The sequence below is a fragment of the Sinohyriopsis cumingii genome, chromosome 11 (assembly GCF_028554795.1).
Source record: "Sinohyriopsis cumingii isolate HCF-2022 chromosome 11, ASM2855479v2, whole genome shotgun sequence".
In the NCBI taxonomy this organism is placed as follows: domain Eukaryota; kingdom Metazoa; phylum Mollusca; class Bivalvia; order Unionida; family Unionidae; genus Sinohyriopsis; species Sinohyriopsis cumingii.
The window spans coordinates 108,742,582-108,764,393 of record NC_142971.1 but is presented as its reverse complement, the minus strand read 5'-3'; the positions used below and the strand labels follow the sequence as shown (position 1 = coordinate 108,764,393).

The 21,812-nt window shown below is 33.5% G+C and overlaps 1 protein-coding gene across 4 annotated transcripts in view; it reads right to left on the bottom strand.

The window, feature by feature from the left end:
- The window catches only part of LOC149789265 (neuroglian-like), a 237,891-nt gene that overhangs the window by 142,372 nt on the left and 73,707 nt on the right, over nucleotides 1-21,812 (bottom strand). For all 4 annotated transcript variants that reach the window (XM_089975441.1, XM_089975442.1, XM_089975440.1 and 1 more), the window contains exon 2: nucleotides 6,135-6,240. The gene's annotated coding sequence lies outside the window, so the exon portion shown is untranslated. The remainder of the gene's footprint in view (nucleotides 1-6,134; nucleotides 6,241-21,812) is intronic.

Here is a 21,812-nt window from a genome sequence, read left to right as displayed (position 1 = left end):
AACTTGGAATTTGTAATGTACATTAACTGCATGGCTTCTCATCATTAGTCAAGGGTCTATCATTTAAAATCTTGATAATAGATTAGAGATGGGATGCACAGGGTGATGTAGTATTGAAAGTGAAATGAAAAGCATGTTTGTATTCTGTAATGTTCTTAATTATTTGCAATTATACCCATATTTCCAGATTCAATACATATCAAAATGTTGCTGGATGTTTCATCATATATTCAGGTACCAAGAACAAACGTTGCTAACTACACTCGAAATTGAACTGACCTCATTCAAAATAAAACAAGACTGCCATGAAAATCAAATTATATTCCCCTGCTCCCTCCATGTTCATTAATCCTTTATATAAATAGCATCATTGTTTGTTCAGAAACCAATTTTCTTCTATCAGTCACAATGACATTGACCTTTGACCTTTCCTGACCCCAAACTAGATATCCTTATTCCTTATCTAAGTTCAGGTGCAGGTCTGTGATGTATAACTAATATTATTGTGCAGAAACCATTGATCTTCTTTCAGTCATAGTCTTGACATTTGACCTTTGACCCCAAATTCAGTAGGGTTATTTCCCACTCGAAGTGCATGCTATCCACACAGACAGTGGAGAATTCAAGTTATTTTATGGAAGCCTTTTTTCTTCTTTCAATCACATTGACCTTGTCCTTTTAACATTTGTGCCTGAAATTGATCAGGTTCATCATTGCCCAAATGTCAAGCCATACAGTTTGGTAAATGTAGATAGTGGAAAACTTGAGTTATTGTGCAGAAACCATTTTTCCTCATTCATTCACAGTGACCTTGACAACTGTCCTCTTACCCAAAAGATTCTTTATCCCAAGCAGAAACCATTCACAGAGTTTTGGAAACTTAAGATTGTGGATAACTAGAGTTATTGTGTGGAAACCATCTTACTAACAGGTGGTCAAATGGCTGGACAATAACACAAGATAATACACTCCTCCTTATGGTGGGCATATAAAAAAGGAATCAGTCTCAAAAGTTTGCAAAGAAAGTACCTACTGAAGATTACAATTCATCACACAAAATTTCACAATTTCTGGCAATATTTACTACAGTTTTCATCACGAGATAAGATTAACATATGTTCAAATTGTACATGTACTTGCAAATTTATTAAACCTAATTGTGTCACAAGGCAATTATAAGATTATTAAACCTGTGTCACAAGGCAATTATAAGATCAGTAAACTTGTGTCACAAGGCAATTATAAGATTATTAAACCTGTGGCACAAGGCAATTTTAAGACTAGTAAACCTGTGTCACAAGGCAGTTATAAAAAGTGCAATGTAGCTTTCTGTAAAATTTAAAATGGTGTCATCCTGATTCCATTACATTGCAATTATTACTGTTTGTTTCTTGTAAAGTTGTATGTAATGTTTCACTGTATCAAAGTTTGTTCCAAACAGGTTTCAACATATTGGTCAGAATTCACATTTCATATAATAGACGATGGCATAAATGATTATTCTAAAACATATTTCATTCCTTGCTTTTTTTAGAAGATGTTGGTTTATTAATTACAGGTGTCAAAACAGGTGTGAAATATATGGTTGTATAATGTCATTAAAATTCTTTCTTTCACTGATACATGTATTTATTAGTCTGAAACAGATGTCTTTCACTTCACTAATTGAGACACAACACTTGGTCTTAAAAGGTTGCCTAACCATTATCAGTTTAATTCTATCATCAACTTAACAATTCTTTTCTTGGGAAAAACAAAAAGAAACAATAAAAAGCATTGAAGTGTGCAGTATCTCTTGTAAATGGAAGCTAATGACAAAATAAAGTAATGACATCTAATCATTGTGTAAAAGTCGAGACAACATCAGATTTTTGACACAATAAAGACTGTGACAGATGCTTTAACTGGAATGAGGAATTTAGACTTATTCATTATTCATGGCATTTGTCCTCATGAAGAATGGTCGATTTGGGTTTGTAATCCATGTCAATGTAGGTAGGCTTTGAGACTGGTATTGAAAAACATGAGACTGGTATTGAAAAACATGAGACTGGTATTGAAAAGCTTTTGAACATTAGATTGATATGGACTTTACAGATACCAGGTAAAACCTGTGTAATTTTGACCACTTTAAACATTGGGAAGGATTGAACAATTACTACTCTGTTGCAATCATTGGACAAAATGATCTTTTGCTGGAAAGTGGGCATAATGAGTTTCAAAATTCCTTGTAGCATGGGGTTGGGGTTATTTTTCGGTCAGAGGAAGGCATGAATAAAAGAATACATATCCTGCTGAAGTGGAGACTGTATCAGAATTTTGACACAACATTTTTCATTTTGTTGGTGTTAATGGCACTTTCAATACATTATTATTATGATGCCAAGGAAATTGGAGTAAAGTGTCCTTATCAAAGACAGACCAAGGTAGCCAACCGGGATTGATCGGGTCAGGTATCAAACCCATGACCCATTGATTACGAATCTGATGCCCAACCAGCTGAACTACTATGGTTCCCCTTGGACAGAACAAACCTATGACAGATGTTACAGCTGAACTACTATGGTTCCCCTTGGACAGGACAAACCTATGACAGATGTTACAGCTGAACTACTATGATTCCCCTTGGACAGAACAAACCTATGACAGATGTTACAGCTGAACTTCTATGGTTCCCCTTGGACAGAACAAAATTATGACAGATGTTACAGCTGAACTACTATGGTTCTCCTTGGACAAAACAAACCTATGACAGATGTTACAGCTGAAAGAAGGAATTGAGAGTCATTCACAATGTATCATGTTTGTCTGCAACAAAGCATAACAGTTTTGCCTAGCTGGTGGTTTTTCTACTTACTGTAAGTGACTGTTTTATCTAGTACATGTAACGTCAGTAATAAATTAGTTAGAATAACCAGACAGAACCTTTAACTTCTTTAATTGTTATTTGGGTGAGAGAATTTTAGGGAACAAACTAGATCTATTAATGATGGGTTCATTGCAAAGGGTCCAGCCCACAACATTTACTTGGCTAGGCTTGAAAAAGAGAAACTTGTGCTGGGAAATCACAATTTGGAGAATGGGTACCCAGGGGCCATAACTCCTCCAAATCATGACTGGAATGCTGGATATCAAATTCATTCATAAAGTCTCATCAGTCTTATCAATATAAAAATTGTATGATAAATTTAGCAGAAATACAATTTTAATTAGAAAAGTTAATTCACAGCTACTCAAGTTTGGAGGAAGGGCAATTAAGGGCCATACTTCCTGTAAATGATGTGGATGGCTGCAAATCAAACTCATTCTTGGACTTGCTATTATATGGCTGAATGTGAAATTTGGTTGAAATCCAACAAATCTAGTTAGTCATGCTGAAGGTTGAAGAAACCAAAGTCAGGAGGATAGAGAATCAGGGGCTATAACTCCTGCAAATCAAGTCACAGAAAACTGGAATTAAAACTCTTCAACATTTTTATTAGCATAAAACTGTTTGTCAAATTTGGTTGAAAGTCAACAACCTTGGTTAAAGTTACATTCTGGAAAGCAAAGTTAGGAGGTCAAGCAATTGGGCAGCCAGGAGGGTGCATAACACCTGTAATGATGTCAGGAGGGTGCATAACACCTGTAATGATGTTGTAGAACACTGAAAACTGAAGCCATTTAAGGTCTCACTAATATAAAGATATCCATATTTGGTTAAAAATCTGATAAACCTTTGTAAAGTTATGCCTCAGAAACTGACAGGCATAACTTCTGTAAATGGTATTGTGGAATAATGAAAATCAAAATTCTTCAAGATCTCAGAAACAGTAAGCTGCATGCCAAAATTGGTTGAAAACCAACATTCCTTGGTCTTTAGTAAGCTGTGAAAATGCAAGTAAGGAAGTTAGGCAATCAGCATCCATAATTCCTTTAAATGATGGTAGAGAAACCTGAAAATCAGACTCTTATTGGGTAATCAATATGAAGCTGCCAAAATCGGGTTAAAATTGCATAATTCCCAGTACAGCTATCTTGGGGAAACAAGATTGTTTGTGAATATATGGAAAAACTGACAGACATGGAGACTACAAATTGGGCACCATATCTTTTGTCAAGCTAGGTTGTAAAAATAGCTTAGACTTGTAAACATGTGTGTCCAGCCTGACTTAAACATTTATATTAGAAAATGGCATAGAAAAATATTTTGTTAGTTTTCTAAGATGTGTAAAAACAAAATAAAAATTACATAAAATCAAATCAGTTCATCTACATATGACTTTAATAATGTGTATGGCTCTAAGTGTATGAAGATTTTTTTTGCTATCATGCTAAAATGAATTATGGGTGGATGTTGTTGTTGTAGGGTTTAATGCCATTTTTCAGCACATGGCTATATATGGCAGCCAGTATTAATGGTGGAGGAAGAACCCAGGAAAACCCCGGAAAGAACCACCGACCCACAAGAAGCTACTGGCAAGCTTTCTCACATACCCACATTGGCCGAATCCAAGACTCAAACCCACGCAGACAGAGATGGCAGTGATCCATAATGGAGAGCGCTTTAGACCACTCGACCACTCGGGGCCCCTATGGTTGGATGAACTTAATAGATATACTGATGTACAGCAGCACAACAATATAACCCTTTCTACTAAAGCAGTGAAGGCAAAAGTTTTCCAAACAATCTTTACTCAGAATTTTAGATGGTACACAGTGAAGGCAAAAGTTTTCCAAACAATCTTTACTCAGAATTTTAGATGGTACACAGTGAAGGCAAAAGTTTTCCAAACAATCTTTACTCAGTATTTTAGATGGTGCACAGTGAAGGCAAAAGTTTTCCAAACAATCTTTACTCAGAATTTTAGATGGCACACAGTGAAGGCAAAAGTTTTCCAAACAATCTTTACTCAGAATTTTAGATGGTACACAGTGAAGGCAAAAGTTTTCCAAACAATCTTTACTCAGAATTTTAGATGGTACACAGTGAAGGCAAAAGTTTTCCAAACAATCTTTACTCAGAATTTTAGATGGTCCACAGTGAAGGCAAAGTTTTCCAAACAATCTTTACTCAGAATTTTAGATGGCACACAGTGAAGGCAAACATTTTCCAAACAATCTTTACTCAGAATCTTAGATGGGTGCACAGTAAAGGCAAACGTTTTCCAATCAATCTTTACTCAGAATTTTAGATGGTGCACAGTGAAGGCAAAAGTTTTCCAAACAATCTTTACTCAGAATTTTAGATGGTACACAGTGAAGGCAAACATTTTCCAAATAATCTTTACTCAGAATTTTAGACAGGTGCACAGTAAAGGCAAACATTTTCCAATCAATCTTTACTCAGAATTTTAGATGGTGCACAGTGAAGGCAAAGTTTTCCAAACAATCTTTACTCAGAATTTTAGATGGTACACAGTGATGGCAAACATTTTCCAAACAATTTTTACTCAGAATTTTAGATGGTGCTTGAGCATATATATATATATGTTGTGATGAGATTTGGATTTTTAATGTAGCTTTAACAATTTTTCAGTCATATCGCTACAATGTCTGCAATGTGGCAGTTTATAGTGATATCTAGCACTGGGGCATCATGCCACAGACATGTAGCATGATGTCCCACCCAGTCACATTATCCTGACACCAGGCCGACCAGTCCTATCACTAACCTCTTAATGCAGAGCGCCAAGCGTTGCAGCTGTTGATACCATTTTTGTAAGTCTTTGGTATGACTCAGCCTGGGATTGAACCCATGACATCCTGCATCTGAGGCAGATGCTCTAATGACTATGCCACCGGAGCGGTCTATATAAGTATATATATAAATATATATATATAAACCACATGTCTATTATTTAAATCAGATGTCTATTAAGATCCATTTTGTTAAGTCTTAAGGGTGACTGTATATGCGTTTGACAGTATTTTTCATCGTTTAAAAGCAAATCTATTCCAGCCTATGTGACAATCCAGCGACATGAGCAATTTAGGGGAAGCATGTCCGATGTCAGTAAGGGCTTCAGATACAATGTTTTTCCATAGCTAACATTATTATTAAATTTTCATCATGGAAAGAAAGTATCTGCAAATGAAGAATATATTGATTTATAAATCCACAATAGGAAATAAATTGATCTTACACAACATACCTAATTAGCAGTGTGTCTTTCCCTAGGTGTCTGCATCCAGGTAACCTTGGTGATAATCTCCTGTCCTTTTCAGTTCTGGTTAATCCATAAGATAGTGATCCTTTATCTGAAATATTGACCAAAATTATGACTTAGTGTTGTATTGATTCTCAGTTCATTTAGTAAAAATATTCTAAGTATAGTACGTTTGTGAAAAGCATGACTCCCTCCACCAATGTGTCATCAGAACTGGGCATAGCCTATCTTATTTGTTCTACTTAAGTTTGGTTTCTAAAAAAATTGAGTTTTTTGTATTTAAAGACACCTAATGTTTCCAATAAGTAAAGTAAAGGGCCTTGCACAACGACACACCACATTGGCTGATCTGGACTCATCCCATGATAGGAATTGGACATGCACTTTTCAGTCATGAACCCAAAGCTTTAATCACTGAAGTTTCTACTTAGGATTTCAAGTGAAAAATGTGGACACTGATTTGTCATCACATAATGTACCTGCATGATCAGGGTCATTCTACCTCTGATTTAAGTGAACTGTCGGCTAGCAGTGATTTTGCTATTTGAAGTTGACAATGCTTCAACATGTGTAATACAGGATGCATCATTAAGCCGGATTATGTACCGTATATTCTTGCTTATAAGATGACTCCAATTGCAAACTGCACAGATCTAGATCTGCCATCACATAATGTGCCAGCAGATTCTGGTTTATGCAGTTTGTTAGAAGTAATCAGTAAAACAAACAGCATAGACCCTGAACTGCTGATTCATTAAGAACCCCTCCCACACCACTGCCAAAACACCAATACTGAAAAAACATGTATATATAACACATTTTATAATACTGAACACTTTTGCAATAATGAAATATTCTCTCAGACACCAAAGTGTGGGTTAAAGCAATGGACCATTGCAGTTTGACAATACAGATATGTGTATTATAATAACGGAAGAGTAATAAATTCACATCCTGGAAGCCATGGAGGTTATAAGTGTGCCAGACTCACTACCAAAGGGTGTGGGTTCATATCCTACCATCAGACCAGCCTAGGCCAGCTACTGTGATTTATCCTTGGGCACTTTACTTCAAATGTCAAAAACACTAAACAACCTACATGTGTTGCTGTGCCATTTACAATTCTGCTGTACGAACTCTTTCAAAACATGGAACGCAAGAAGCTAAATGATGTAGTTGCTAAACACATGCGATGGCTAAGAAGAGGTATTCACTTTAAGAGGCTGGGCAGTGTCCTGTAATTTCTGTTACAATATGTAAAATCTGACCTGTTACAATGAGGTCAATACTAGTCTCCTCTGGTTTCTGGTTTTACAATAGTAATTTTTCCGATTACAAAAGCTATCCCAGAATGATATCAAAAGCCAAAAATATATATAAATTGCATTTCTATATATGGATGATTTCAATCGTCTGGGTAAATCTTCCATCCACCTGCACAAGTTATTGATTTATTTTGAAATATTCTCAATAAATCACACTATGGGACATCCACCTGCAGTAACTATTGATTTATCTTTAAATATTTTGGATACATACTCTGTAACAATGTTCCAGAACTGCCAGAAGAAAAATTGGCAAATTGTTGTATTTACCCACAGATAAGTCTCTGACCATTAAAAATGTTAACATTTTGCATTTCATTACCTTTTTAATTTTTAATAATTCAGCCCAATTAGCAAAACCAGTTTTTTTTCTTTCTCATATTTAACATGAGCTTTCACAATAGTGTCCCAAATGGAACTAATTTCTCCCCCAAAAATGTTATGATAGAACAGAGTTCATGGTTTTTGTTAGTATTTTTTTGCTAAATTAAGTGAATTACACATTTTTTCTTACAATTTAAAATATTTAAACCTAAATCTTTTCTTGTTATAATTGGTTTTGTAAACAAAACAGAAAATTTGGGAAAATATTCAAACTGTTATATTTATTAATTTATAAAAAGATCATATATGCAGACATGTACAAAAGTTCATCAAAAGTAAACTATTCCAATGGGATAAAATTAGCTACGCTTGTAGAGTAAATTATGTCTTACACAAATCAGGCATCTGCATTTTAAAATGACATTTACTGTATATACAAAAATAGATTATGTTTACATTGCAATAAAATATTTGTGAAGTTCTATAATTCCTTTATCTTTAAAAAACTGTATTAATTGCATAGCTTGGGGTTCTGTGATATGCCATTCACCAATCTTAAACTGATTTTAGAATACCATTAACAAAGTAGTACAGGCCTTGGTATTACATTACAACTTGCATACGGTAATTATTCCTAAAATGACTGCAGAAATCACATATAGTGCATAGTACATGATCATTTTAACTGGCTATGTAAGTATTACTTGATTGCAATATGAATCATATTTTGGCTTTGCAGTGAATATAAATAATAATAATAACAATAATAATAATAATAATAATAATGATAATAATAATAATTGACAAATAAAGTGAAAATTTAAATTAAAAGTGAGACAAATCAGCATGAATAAATGACATGAATTTATATTTAAAAAATGTTCTGTTGCATGCATTCAATCATTTTCATTTGTTTCAAATAAAGTGTAAAATGACATTAAGTATATTTTCAGAACTTCCTAGTTGCACTCTTAGTTGTACTGAAATCATGTCTAGTTTAAAGTGTTGTTTCATTTTATCGGCTTGGCTCCTTATTTGCATGGATTTGAGAAGAAAATTACATATTAGTGGATTTACAATAAAATGCAAGTATATGTATTCAAAGAAACTATATCTGGCTGTTCTGTTGATTACTCTGTCATAGATCTTTATACTATCACAAATGTTTTGTTTTTACACACACACACACACACACACACACACACACATATATATATATATATATATATATATATATATATATATATATATATATTGGCCAGAGAAAAGTGGTATATGACCTGATATATAATGGATACTACAGTAATCTATTCTGAATTAAAAAGGATCTTTGAAATTGGGATTGTTTGTCTGGGATAATCCACCCCAACTCTAACCCCCCAGTTGTTCCCATACTTCACATATGGCAGTTTCTCCTCTTAGTAGAACACTGCCACTGTAAATGCTGTAAATATGGAGATAAAATGGTCACATGGAGGAAATTGCATTCTTTGATAACTTTAAATTATTTAAAGTCATTGAACTGTGGGCATGAAAATACCATTGTATTCTATCTGAACAGAAATGTAGATAGGTTTCGTTTGCCATGTTTAATGTTACCCTAGCCTTTGAAATTTAAAAAACTGACTTCTATTTACTTGCTGCAGCATGCAAAAAGCACCAGAAGTGGAGGGGGGGGGCATTTATCGTGAATTTTCAGTCCAAGGATAACACCATAATTATATTACTTATGGATCTAATTCTCTCCATATTATGAACTGCATGTGTAACCCATATACTGTGGTCAATGTGGATTTGATTAGAGGGAAAATACAGGTTAACATTTTGAGGGACCAAAGGTTCTACTCCAACAAGTCTGTGGATCAAGAGGTTCTTGAGGGATCCTTTAACAAGTTTGGAGAAGTGGGCAACACAAAGCCATTCTTTACCCATTTGTCAATAGCTGTGCATAATATCATTATGTTGATGGAATATATATATATATATATATATATATATATATATATATATATATATATATATATATATATATATATATATATATATATATATATATATATATATATATATATATATATGTTGAGTCATTGTAATTATATGTATAACAATCAAATACACCATCATACTTGTTGATCAACAATAATTCAATACATAGATCACATCTGTTGATAAATCCACACATTGATCATATCTATTGGTAATTCTGTATATCAGTCATATCTGTTGACAAATCCATAGATTGATCATATCTATTGGTAATTCTGTATATCAGTCATATCTGTTAACAAATCCATAGATTGATCATATCTATTGGTAATTTTGTATATAAGTCATATATGTTGACAAATCTATAGATTGATCATATCTATTGGTAATTTTGTATATAAGTCATATCTGTTGACAAATCCATAGATTGATCATATCTATTGGTAATTCTGTATATCAGTCATATCTGTTGACAAATCCATAGATTGATCATATCTATTGGTAATTCTGTATATCAGTCATATCTGTTGACAAATCCATAGATTGATCATATCTATTGGTAATTCTGTATATCAGTCATATCTGTTGACAAATCCATAGATTGATCATATCTATTGGTAATTTTGTATATAAGTCATATCTGTTGACAAATCTATAGATTGATCATATCTATTGGTAATTCTGTATATAAGTCATATCTGCTGACAAATCCATAGATTGATCATATCTATTGGTAATTCTGTATATCAGTCATATCTGTTGACAAATCCATAGATTGATCATATCTATTGGTAATTCTGTATATCAGTCATATCTGTTGACAAATCCATAGATTGATCATATCTATTGGTAATTCTGTATATCAGTCATATCTGTTGACAAATCCATAGATTGATCATATCTATTGGTAATTCTGTATATCAGTCATATCTGTTGACAAAATCTAAGCACTGATCATAACCATTGACAAATGATATCATTTATGAATACCTGTTGTAAAGTCATGGTTTAATTATATCTAGATTAAAGTGTTGTTTCATTTTATTGGCTTGGCTCCTTATTTGCATGGATTTTAGATGAAATTTACATATTAGTGGATTTACAATAAAATGCAGGTATATTTATTCAAATACCATTTTGTTAAATCTACTGCTGAACTTTGCATAGGGTAGGGTTTTCTGTTGTTATGGTTTAGTCTATAAGACGTTTAAGCAAGGGTGTGAGCTAGGGTATCAAAGATTCAATTTTAATTTGCATTTATAATCATATACATTATATTCATGTACTTGTATAAAGTGTCTTCACTAGATCCAGTCAAACCTGGTTTGACCCAGGACTGTTACACTTAATTTTTTAAATTGTGTTTAGTGTGACTTTTGCTCATTTGTGTCATTGGTGTAGAACCTTAAGATTTTGTATAACATGTCCGGGAAAGTACTCCTAGGATTCTTAACTGTTAGTGATGAAATATAATTTGATATCATTATAAAGAGATAAGCAGTCATCGTGATATTCCAGTCTTAATACAGTGTAATGAGCTGCCACATTTGGTCTAGTTCCTTTACCCTCATTCTGAATGGTATTTTATAGGGGACAATAGAGGGACCCAGTCATGGTTTTCATGTACTATTCTGATGATGTAGTACATCTTAGATGATCTAGGATCAGCACATTTGCACAGCAAGGAGCATGAATTTTTCAAAAATCTGAAGTGGTGACCTTATTTTACAGATAATAATCGTATTGGGATGTTAACCAAAGTCAATATCAAACTAAATTTTCAATGAAGCCGCTTTTAGCATTAATGAATGTAAAGCCATTTTATTTCTTCTTCAGAAATGAGAAATGGGCATTTAGGAAAGGAAATTCACTAAATGGGTAGGTACATTATTTTCAGGAATGAAGAGCTAAAATTGAGAGCTTTAAGATAAGACTCAATGGGACTGAACCCTATTACTATTTCTTAATGACTCCTCTGTCAAAGAATTCCTATAAAATCTTATCCTATGAATACAAAATCTCTGTATATGTAATCACGACACACAACTCGAAAATATTTTAAAGCTTCATTTTCTGGTAACAAAAGAACCAGTATGCAGACCATTTCCAGACATCATTAAATAGATTATGCTCTGTTCTTAACATCAGGAAAATCAATGTTGATAGATTTTTATCAACAAGACACAAATTTTTGACTGTGGTTATACACAACCATTAATAAATGTTTCTATATAATAATAACTGAAGATTGTGATCCATCAGTAATTGCATCAAACTGCATGCCTCATCCTTTCTAAAGGGGGAGGGGAGGGGGAGGGGGAGTTATTATTTCTTTGAGTATTATTTTATCAGAAGAATATTCCATCTTTACTCACTTATAAGTCAATTCAAACAGCAAACAACGAAGACCTTGATCTGCCATAACATAATGTGCCTGCAGATTATGGTCCATGTAGTTTGTTCTACTGATTGCTTCTAGCAAACAGCACAGACCCAGATCTGTAGGCTCATTATGAGATGGCAGATCTGAGTCTGTGCAGTTTGCATTTGGACTCGACTCAAGGGAGTATACTTGGTAGAAAGAAGTCTTCAAAATACCACAACATTGCTGGCTGGTTCTGAGTCTTCAGTTGTTAAGGGAACTGCACATAATTATCAGCATCTGTCCTGTGATAAGCCATGGCATTCACCAACAATATTTACATAAAGCTAGGGGGTGGTCTTGTCATTGGATTACATGTAGGTCTTTGAAAATTAATTTGGCTAAACTTTTCAACATTTCACATTGATTTATGGATAACAAAATGACCCTTGTTTAGAACAACAAACCCGTCTGCAGCAAAAAATCTTCATATGATCTAAATTCAAAATCGTATGCATAATATACACCTGCTAATAAAATGCACAGTATATGCTCGCTTATAAGTTGAAGTAAACTGCAAACAACAAAGATCCTGATCTGTCATAGCTTAATGCACATGCTGATAGAGGTCTAATTGTTTGTTCTACTGATTATTCATAACAAACTGCACAGACCCAGTTCTGCCAATGCATTATGTGATGGCAGATTATTTTTAAATCAAATGCAGTACTACTAAAGTGTTATTGGTAACACTTAGTCTGTCACAGTAAAACCCTGATTAAAGCCCTAAAATCCTAAAATATATGTACTGTTAAAACCTTTCAACAAAGAATGCTTAAGGAACCATGATATTCTGTCCTTTATGGACAGGTTTCCTTCAAACTGTAAGGCATAAATTATCCAAATATCACTCATTTGACTCTTTAATCATATTAACTAATGTAGTGCATGCTGGGTATAAAATTTATTATGTGTGCAACTATCAGTTACCCAAGCAGCCAATTAACCAAAACACTATCTATGTCTGGGTCTGGATCTTTTAAGTTTCACTGTAAGTTAAATATAAAAAGGAAATAAATATGACCCAGGTGGGTGTTTGTCATGAGTGAGTGTGTGAGTGAGTGATCAATCAGTGCATGAGGCGCATGAAGGGGACGATAACGTTGAGCGCCATGTACTTAATAAATGCCCTAGGCACTCATCGTATCGTCTCTGAATTAACACCTTTTTCATTGTGTCTACGCCTATTATGACGAATGCAATTCACAAGAATTGTGGTATCTGGATATTTTGAGTCTTCATGTCTTGTAAGTTGTCGTTTTTATATTATCGTGTTGCTATATAATGAAATACTGGCGTGCTGGGTTGTGTATCATATTTGTCCAATTAAGTATTTGTTCTGTTTCATTGTAGTTTTTTTTCTTCCTGTTTTTCTTTTGTCTTGTATCGTTGATGTTAAATAAACCCCATGACCGAGGGTGTTGTTTGTTTCTTCTGTACAACGTACCTCTCGCATAAAGAAAAGGTTTTTTTAATGTTTTCCTTGATGAGCAGGTGTTCGTTATCTTAAGGTGTCTGCTAGTCAGGTTTAATGTACTGCATTTAACCCTGAATTTAAAAATATGTGAGTTGGTGCATTTAAAACAGTACCATAGCAGTAAATACCACATTGACAGCACTTTAAAAGCATTATTGCTGCATTATTCTATTACTTCTGTCTATGCCTAAACATTGAGCTATCCAAGATAAAGATCACATTTTGAGAATATATTTAAAAAAAATAGCAATTTAACCACTGTTCTGGATCTGTAATACATGTCTGATATTATTGTAACTCATAAAGGTTAAATGGCAGTGATTGGTGCACAAAATGTCCAGGGAACAAAATATTCTATCTCCCCCAACTCAATCATGCCTCGTTCACTCCTGTGTCCCTTATTTGTTTGTGTTACCCAGCCTTGTTTGATTCTGTATAATAAATAAATTAATTGCCCTTTTTTAGGGGAAAGATATGAATCACATGATTTACCTTGGGTGAACAAATGTCATATCACCTCCAAATGAGGGCAATAAATGTACATACTAACTTTTTCTGGTTTAGTCTTCTACTTTTTTAAAACCTTAGAGTTTCATGTCTAGACCCTCTTCATAATTGCCCATGCTTTTTGTTTACCTGTATTTGAAATGGCTTATCAAAATCTCACAATGTCAGCTTGAAAGACTTAATCATTTTTTTGTATAAAACCTTATGCTAAAAGATTACATTTCAATCAACTGAACTGTGATAACAAGTGCACTTACTAATAATACTCTCTTATGAGTCCAACTGCATACTGCACAGACCCAGATCTACCATCACATAATACGCTGGCAGATCTGGATCTGAGCAGATTGTTAGGAGTAATTAGTAGAACAAACAACATAGACCCTGATCTGCAGGTGCATTATGCTACAACAGAAAAGTATCTTTGTTGTTTGCAGCTTGACTCAACCTAGGAGTGAGTACATATGATAACACTGTTGCTATTTTTTTTTTTTTTCAAATTTGGGGCAATGAACTTTTTTTTTTTATTAACCCCGTAATAGGTTGACCAATGGGTTGGGGAACCATCCCAGGGTCACCTTACAATCAAACATTTCTGGTTATCAGATAATCTAGGGATAATATAATCTACAGAGAAAGTAAAAAAGAAAACACACACACACACACACACACACACACACACACACATGCATATACACATGCATATGGCACACAATCTAGGTGACATGGCCTTTGTGATATTACAATATTTTGTTCCTGTTTACCATCAAGTCAGAGACAAGTTAAATGTTCATTGTTGAGGTCCATTTTTGAAGAAATTGGTCCTCTTTTTATTTACCTTAGCAGTGTATTTTTCAATGTTCTTATGCACTGCAACTATTTGCTTAAAAGCAAAAATAGAAGGATTTTTCATACTGAATCTGCAAGTATAAATATAATATTTTGCCAAGATAAGCAGAAAATTACCCAAACTGTCCAGTTGTTCACTTCCTAAAAATGTTTCTTTTTTGGACAGATGTACAATATTTGGGCGAAAAGGTGCAAAAACTTCAATAAAACGGTACCAAAACTGTGAAGTAATACTGCAGTCATAAAATAGATGCTCAATACTTTCAGTTTCACTCTTACAGTAACACTGTTGCTATGGTGATGATAATCCATCCATCTCAATCATCCTTTTTTAAAACCATCTCCTCAAAGAATCAATACTAATATAACTTCTTTCATACTAATGATTGGTAAAATATCTTAACACAGGGGGTCATTGTGTCTGTATACTAGCATTTGTGTTGGACATCAACACTGCAGTTACTCTTCAATTTAAGTGTATGAGCCTGTTCCCATATGTTAACACAGAATTCTAACCTAAGAGTGTGATAAACTGTAGAGCTCTGAGGAAGAGTTTGAAAATGGAATTTCACAACCATATTGCACAAACAATGAGGTCAGTGTTATCAAAAACTAAATCAAATTTTCAAAATCAAAAACTGAGGTTCTGAAAAGTTGTTACTGTCACTACATGTACCAAACGTTTTACTGCAGTTTTATTGAGACCAGACTGTTTGGTAAGTCAGCCTGTGAGTAGTGGGTTTTGGGTTGCTTGGTGTCTTCAAACTTTATTGGGATTAAATTATTTGTCAAGTCAACCTGCATGTGGCTGGTTTGGAGTACCTACTTGGCATATAGCATTATTGGGACTCAATTATTTGACAAGTCCACCTTTGAGGAGCTGGTTTTGGGTAGCTTCTTGGCTTAAAGCTTTATTGGGACTCAATTTTGTTTAAAGTCCACCTGTGAGTGCCTGGTTTTGTGTAGCTTCCTGGTTTGAAGTTTTACTGGAAGCCAACTATTTTACCAATCTACCTGTGATGAACTGGTTTTAAGACGATTTTGGGTTTAAAGCTAAAGCAACTGGCCAGTCTACCTGAGAGGAGACCCTGCTAAAGACTTTCACAGTATAGATATAGTGAAGCTTGTTTTCCATCAGAAATGGCTAATTCTTTTCCTTTAACATTCTGCATACATGCAAATGCATAGTAAAAGTGGGTAGACATGGACAGTTAAAATGACAAATATGTAGTGTATGTACATAGACACGTTCAATTAAAATTACAAATATGTAGTGTATGTGGACATGTACAATTAAAATTACAAATATGTAGTGTATGTACATAGACATGATCAATTAAAATTACAAATATGTAGTGTATGTACATAGACATGTACAACTAAAATTACAAATATGTAGTGTATGTACATAGACATGTACAATTAAAATTACAAATATGTAGTGTATGTACATAGACATGTACAACTAAAATTACAAATATGTAGTGTATGTACATAGACATGTACAATTAAAATTACAAGTATGTAGTTTATGTACATAGACATGTACAATTAAAATTACAAATATGTAGTGTATGTACATAGACATGTACAATTAAAATTACAAATATGTAGTTTATGTACATAGACATGTACAATTAAAATTACAAGTATGTAGTGTATGTACATAGACATGTACAATTAAAATTACAAATATGTAGTGTATGTGGACATGTACAATTAAAATTGCAAATGTATAGTGTATGTAGGTGGACATGTACCATTAAAATTACAAGTATGTAGTGTATGTACATAGACATGTACAATTAAAATTACAAGTATGTAGTGTATGTACATAGACATGTACAATTAAAATTACAAATATGTAGTGTATGTACATAGACATGTACAATTAAAATTACAAGTGTGTAGTGTATGTACATAGACATGATCAAATAAAATTAAAAATATGTAGTGTATATACATAGACATGTACAATTAAAATTACAAGTATGTAGTGTATGTACATAGACATGTACAATTAAAATTACAAGTATGTAGTGTATGTACATAGACATGTTCAAATAAAATTACAAATATGTAGTGTATGTACATAGACATGTACAATTAAAATTACAAATATGTAGTGTATGTACATATACATGTACAATTAAAATTACAAATATCTGTAGGTGGACATGTCTAAATTAAAATTACAAATATGTAGTGTATGTGGACATGTACAATTAAAATTGCAAATATATAGTGTATGTAGGTGGACATGTACCATTAAAATTACAAATATGTAGTGTATGTAGGTGGACATGTACAATTAAAATTACAAATATGTAGTGTGTGTAGGTGGACATGTACAATTAAAATTGCAAATATATAGTATATGTAGGTTGACATGTACAATTAAAATTGCAAATATGTAGTGTATGTAGGTGGACATGTACAATTAAAATTACAAATATGTAGTGTATGTAGGTGGACATGTACAATTAAAATTACAAATATGTAGTGTATGTAGGTGGACATGTACAATTAAAATTACAAATATGTAGTGTATGTAGGTTGACATGTACAATTAAAATTACAAATATGTAGTGTATGTAGGTGGACATGTACAATTAAAATTACAAATATGTAGTGTATGTAGGTGGACATGTACAATTAAAATTACAAATATGTAGTGTATGTAGGTTGACAAAGACAAATAAAACTGGAAATACAGAGTATATATAAGCAGACATGGGCAATCCAAATTTGACTACTGCTGATTTTATTAGTGATGTTTAACTGTACAGTGTGAAAGCCGTCAAGATCTACATGTTTTCTGTATTCAAGAGAGCATAATATAAAGGTCCCACAGCAACAAATGCCATCATCATAACTGCCTAACTGCCTGACAGTTTTACATGGCCCAAGTTATGAATATGATGTATATTTGACATTTTCAGGCCCCCAAATCAAGCAATTTATTAGTGTACTAATAACACATAAATTTCAATAGCAGAGAGCAATATACTGTGAAGAAAGAATATCTGAAGCTATGGTAATATCACTGGCAGGTGTCTGACAGTTGTCTTCATTGATTGTATAAGCTTTAGTCTATTTATAAATGTATCACAGTATGTTACATGGATATGCAATATATTTAAGGAAACAATTTAACTCCTGCATATTTAGGAGAGTCAATAAAAATTAAATCAATTATTTTTAATTTAATAGGTTTAACATTATAAACTGAAATTAAAGTGCCCTTTCACAATCCATGCAAACATTTATTACCGTATATACTCGCGTAAAAGCCGAATAATTTAGGAAAAAATTAAATCCTGGAAGAAGGGGGGGGGGTTGGCTTATCCATGGGCCAATGTCTAAAGTTGACAGTTTTAGGTCTTTTCGTTGACTATTGTAATGGCTGTAAATCCTTGGACACGAAGCAATAATTTTTTCTGTATCCTAAGACATAGGCATGTAAAAGGAGTAACTTTCGGTGACCCAACAATTGTTATAAAGTACTATGATTCATTCTGTTATTATTTTGCATGTGCATATTTTCTGATTTCTCCAACATGAAAATTAAATAAAGGCAAATACAGACTTCATAATTCACAGGCCAGTTGAGTTTACCAGAGTGACCATGTTTAACCATAAATGTTTAATACTTACACAGTGCAAAGCAGGCATAGTGTCAATTAAATCCTTATTTATTCTGAAACAGATGCAGGTTTTGCTTTATTCATTGTTTCAACCAAATTGCATTCTTCCAGATAACATTTCAGCTAGTCCTTAATAGCAGTTTCATTTACGTTAAATCACGTGCTCACGAGTTACTCATTTTCAATGATATAAGCAATCCTACAATTTGAGGTAATATTTTTAAAAAGGTATGCACATTTAATTGTACAAGATTGTTGTTGTAGGGTTTAATGCCATTTTTCAGCATACAATAGGCTATACATGGTTGCCAGTATTAGTGGTGGAGGAAGAACCTGGGAAAACCCCGGAAAGAACCACTGACCCACGAGAAGCTCCTGGCAAGCTTTCTCTGTACCCACATTAGCCGAATCCGAGACTTGAACCCATGCAGACAGAGAACTAAAGTTACCAAAATAGCCAGCCTCATGGTACTGTACATGTGGGAACTATTTTCCCCTTGTTGTATATCCGACCTTATTCCTTTATTGTCAATTCGTAAAGCACTGAGTATTTTCTATTATAAAACATGTATTCTGAATTAGTTTTTTAAAGACACTTTTGCTGCATGGTATGTATTTTCATTCCTTCTTTTAATTTAATGATGGTAATTAACATTGGTATATACAGTATAAAAATGCAGTGGTGCCATTATGTAAATACGTTCAGTAGCCTAATTGCAAGCGTTGAATTGAACCGTATTGTCCAATGCAATAATGCATAAACAAACAATAATCAAGTCAAAAGGGAGAGGTAGCATAACAGCAACTCATGATTGCTAAATTCTTGTCATCGTTCCAAAATATACACAAATCTAAATTAGGCAGAAACAATAAGAAAACAGAAAATTAAATAACTTTTCAAACAAGTTTATACCATTTCTTTTCAATAATCATGCCTGCCAACCTCGAGATAAGTATATATGTAATTTTTTTACATATAAGTTTGCCTAAATAAATGCATTTAGAACTTACCTTGTGCATCTTGAGATGTCTCGAAGTTGTCCATTGGCTTATATGCAGGTCATGCACTTTTTAGTGTTTATACCTGTTCAGTTTGGGTGTTGGCTTATACATGAACAGTTTTATACGCAAGTATATACAGTATGTTTAATTAATGAAACAGGCAATAGTGTGCCAGCATTATGAAATGGTCTTCAGTCACCAACTATTTCCACTAAACTTCAATTGCATAACACATTAGTTGTTTGCAGCATTTGGACTTGGGCTATATATGATAATTGTGATTTGTAACTGAGGACTTAAGTGGGTGGGTGTTTCGCATCTCAAACTTTTAACCTTCTTATATAATCTTGGCATGCTCTAGGTAGTGCCACTGTTTGATTCAATTTCGCTAGCTATTTGATCTGGCCCATCATGTGACAGCAGATCAGGGTCTATGTTGTTTGCAGCTGGAGATAACTTATACACAAGTATAGACAGTAGATGATTTCAAATTGTTTATTTACAACAATATTGTAAATGAATGATATATTTACCTGAAGAACATCCCTAAAGATCATGCAAAAGTGCTAGAAGGATTTAAGCATGGATAATTTTGATAATTTTTGGATCTTCATAGGTAGGTAGGTAGATGGATAGGTAGGTAGATAGGTAGGTAGATAGGTAGGTAGATAGGTAGGTAGGTAGGTAGATAGGTAGGTATATGCTTGACAAAACAAGTACTAACCACATGCTACAGTTTAAATTCATGCAGAGGTGCTTAACAATAACAAGAATGGACTTAGGACTATTTTCCATTGTCCAAACCATTTATCACAATAGTGAAGGACTTTAATGAGACAGGCAGTTAGATAGCAGTAATTTTGCCTAATTAATCTCATAAGAAAAAAATGATATTTCAGACAGTCAGTTGATATCTGCCATCTGCCCTGTCAAGTATCAGCTGAAGCCCATAAAAAAGTCATTCAGTGACTGTAAAACAACAATGTGAAGTATTCATTAGTCTCTTCATCCTCATGTACCATATATACTCACTTAAAAATTGGGTCCAACTCCAAACAACATAGACCCTGATCAGCCAGTGCATAATGTTTTGGCTGATCTTGGTCTATTTTGTTTGTTCTAATTACTGCTCCTAACAAACTGTACCACTTGGATCTACTATATCTAATAATAATAGTATGAAGTTTGCAGTTGGATATGATTTATACATAAATATGTGTGGTATTCTGTATATGACTGAACATACAGGTTTGAATGTCATTTAATCTCACATAAACATGCTTGTGGAGCAGTGTATCTAAAACAACATTTTAATCCAAGACCAAAATGTTGGATTTGGATACTGTCAACAAAGAAGAGACAGCAGGGTATCAAAAATGCCCCCTGCCTCCTGCCCCCCAAGTTAACTCTGAAAATCAAATTGCACAAGAAAAAAAGAAAATACGTTTACCACAAGTGATTACCAAATAACGGCTGGAAAATATCTAACTGTGGCATGATTAAGCAGCTGTTTGCAATAAATTCACCATTTGATACAGGTCAGTGATAATAAAAAGTCAGAAAAATAATACAGAATTCTAAAAGACATTTGTACCAACCATTATACCCAATAATTGCTACTTCAAAAATCTTTTAAATCGTTTTATATTACAACTAAAATCTAATGACTAAAGAGACAATATTTCATCATAGGCTGCATGCTGGCACAATATTCATGATAAACATTTTGTAACCAATGTAAATCACACAAAAAGCAGATGGATGTAGAAGGATTATGTTATAAAGACCTTAGTTTTGCTGGTGCTTTCAGAATCCAAAACCTTTCTCCCTAAATGACCAGAAAATGATTTTGTCCAAAAATTAATCAGATTTAATTTCACAAGTAATTCAGGGGGTTCTAAATAAATCTGTCATCTTTATTGCCACCATCAATGCCATGCTCCACTTTTGGCATCACAGCTGAATGCTTCTGGACAAAATAGGATGTGTCAGACACTGGCAATAAAACAGCATCCAATTTTTATAACAAGCCTGCAGAACAATTATATGGAAGACATCTAGTTTTAGAATTATTAAGGAGTTGATTGCAAGAAACAAACACACCACCATGCATATGTCAACATG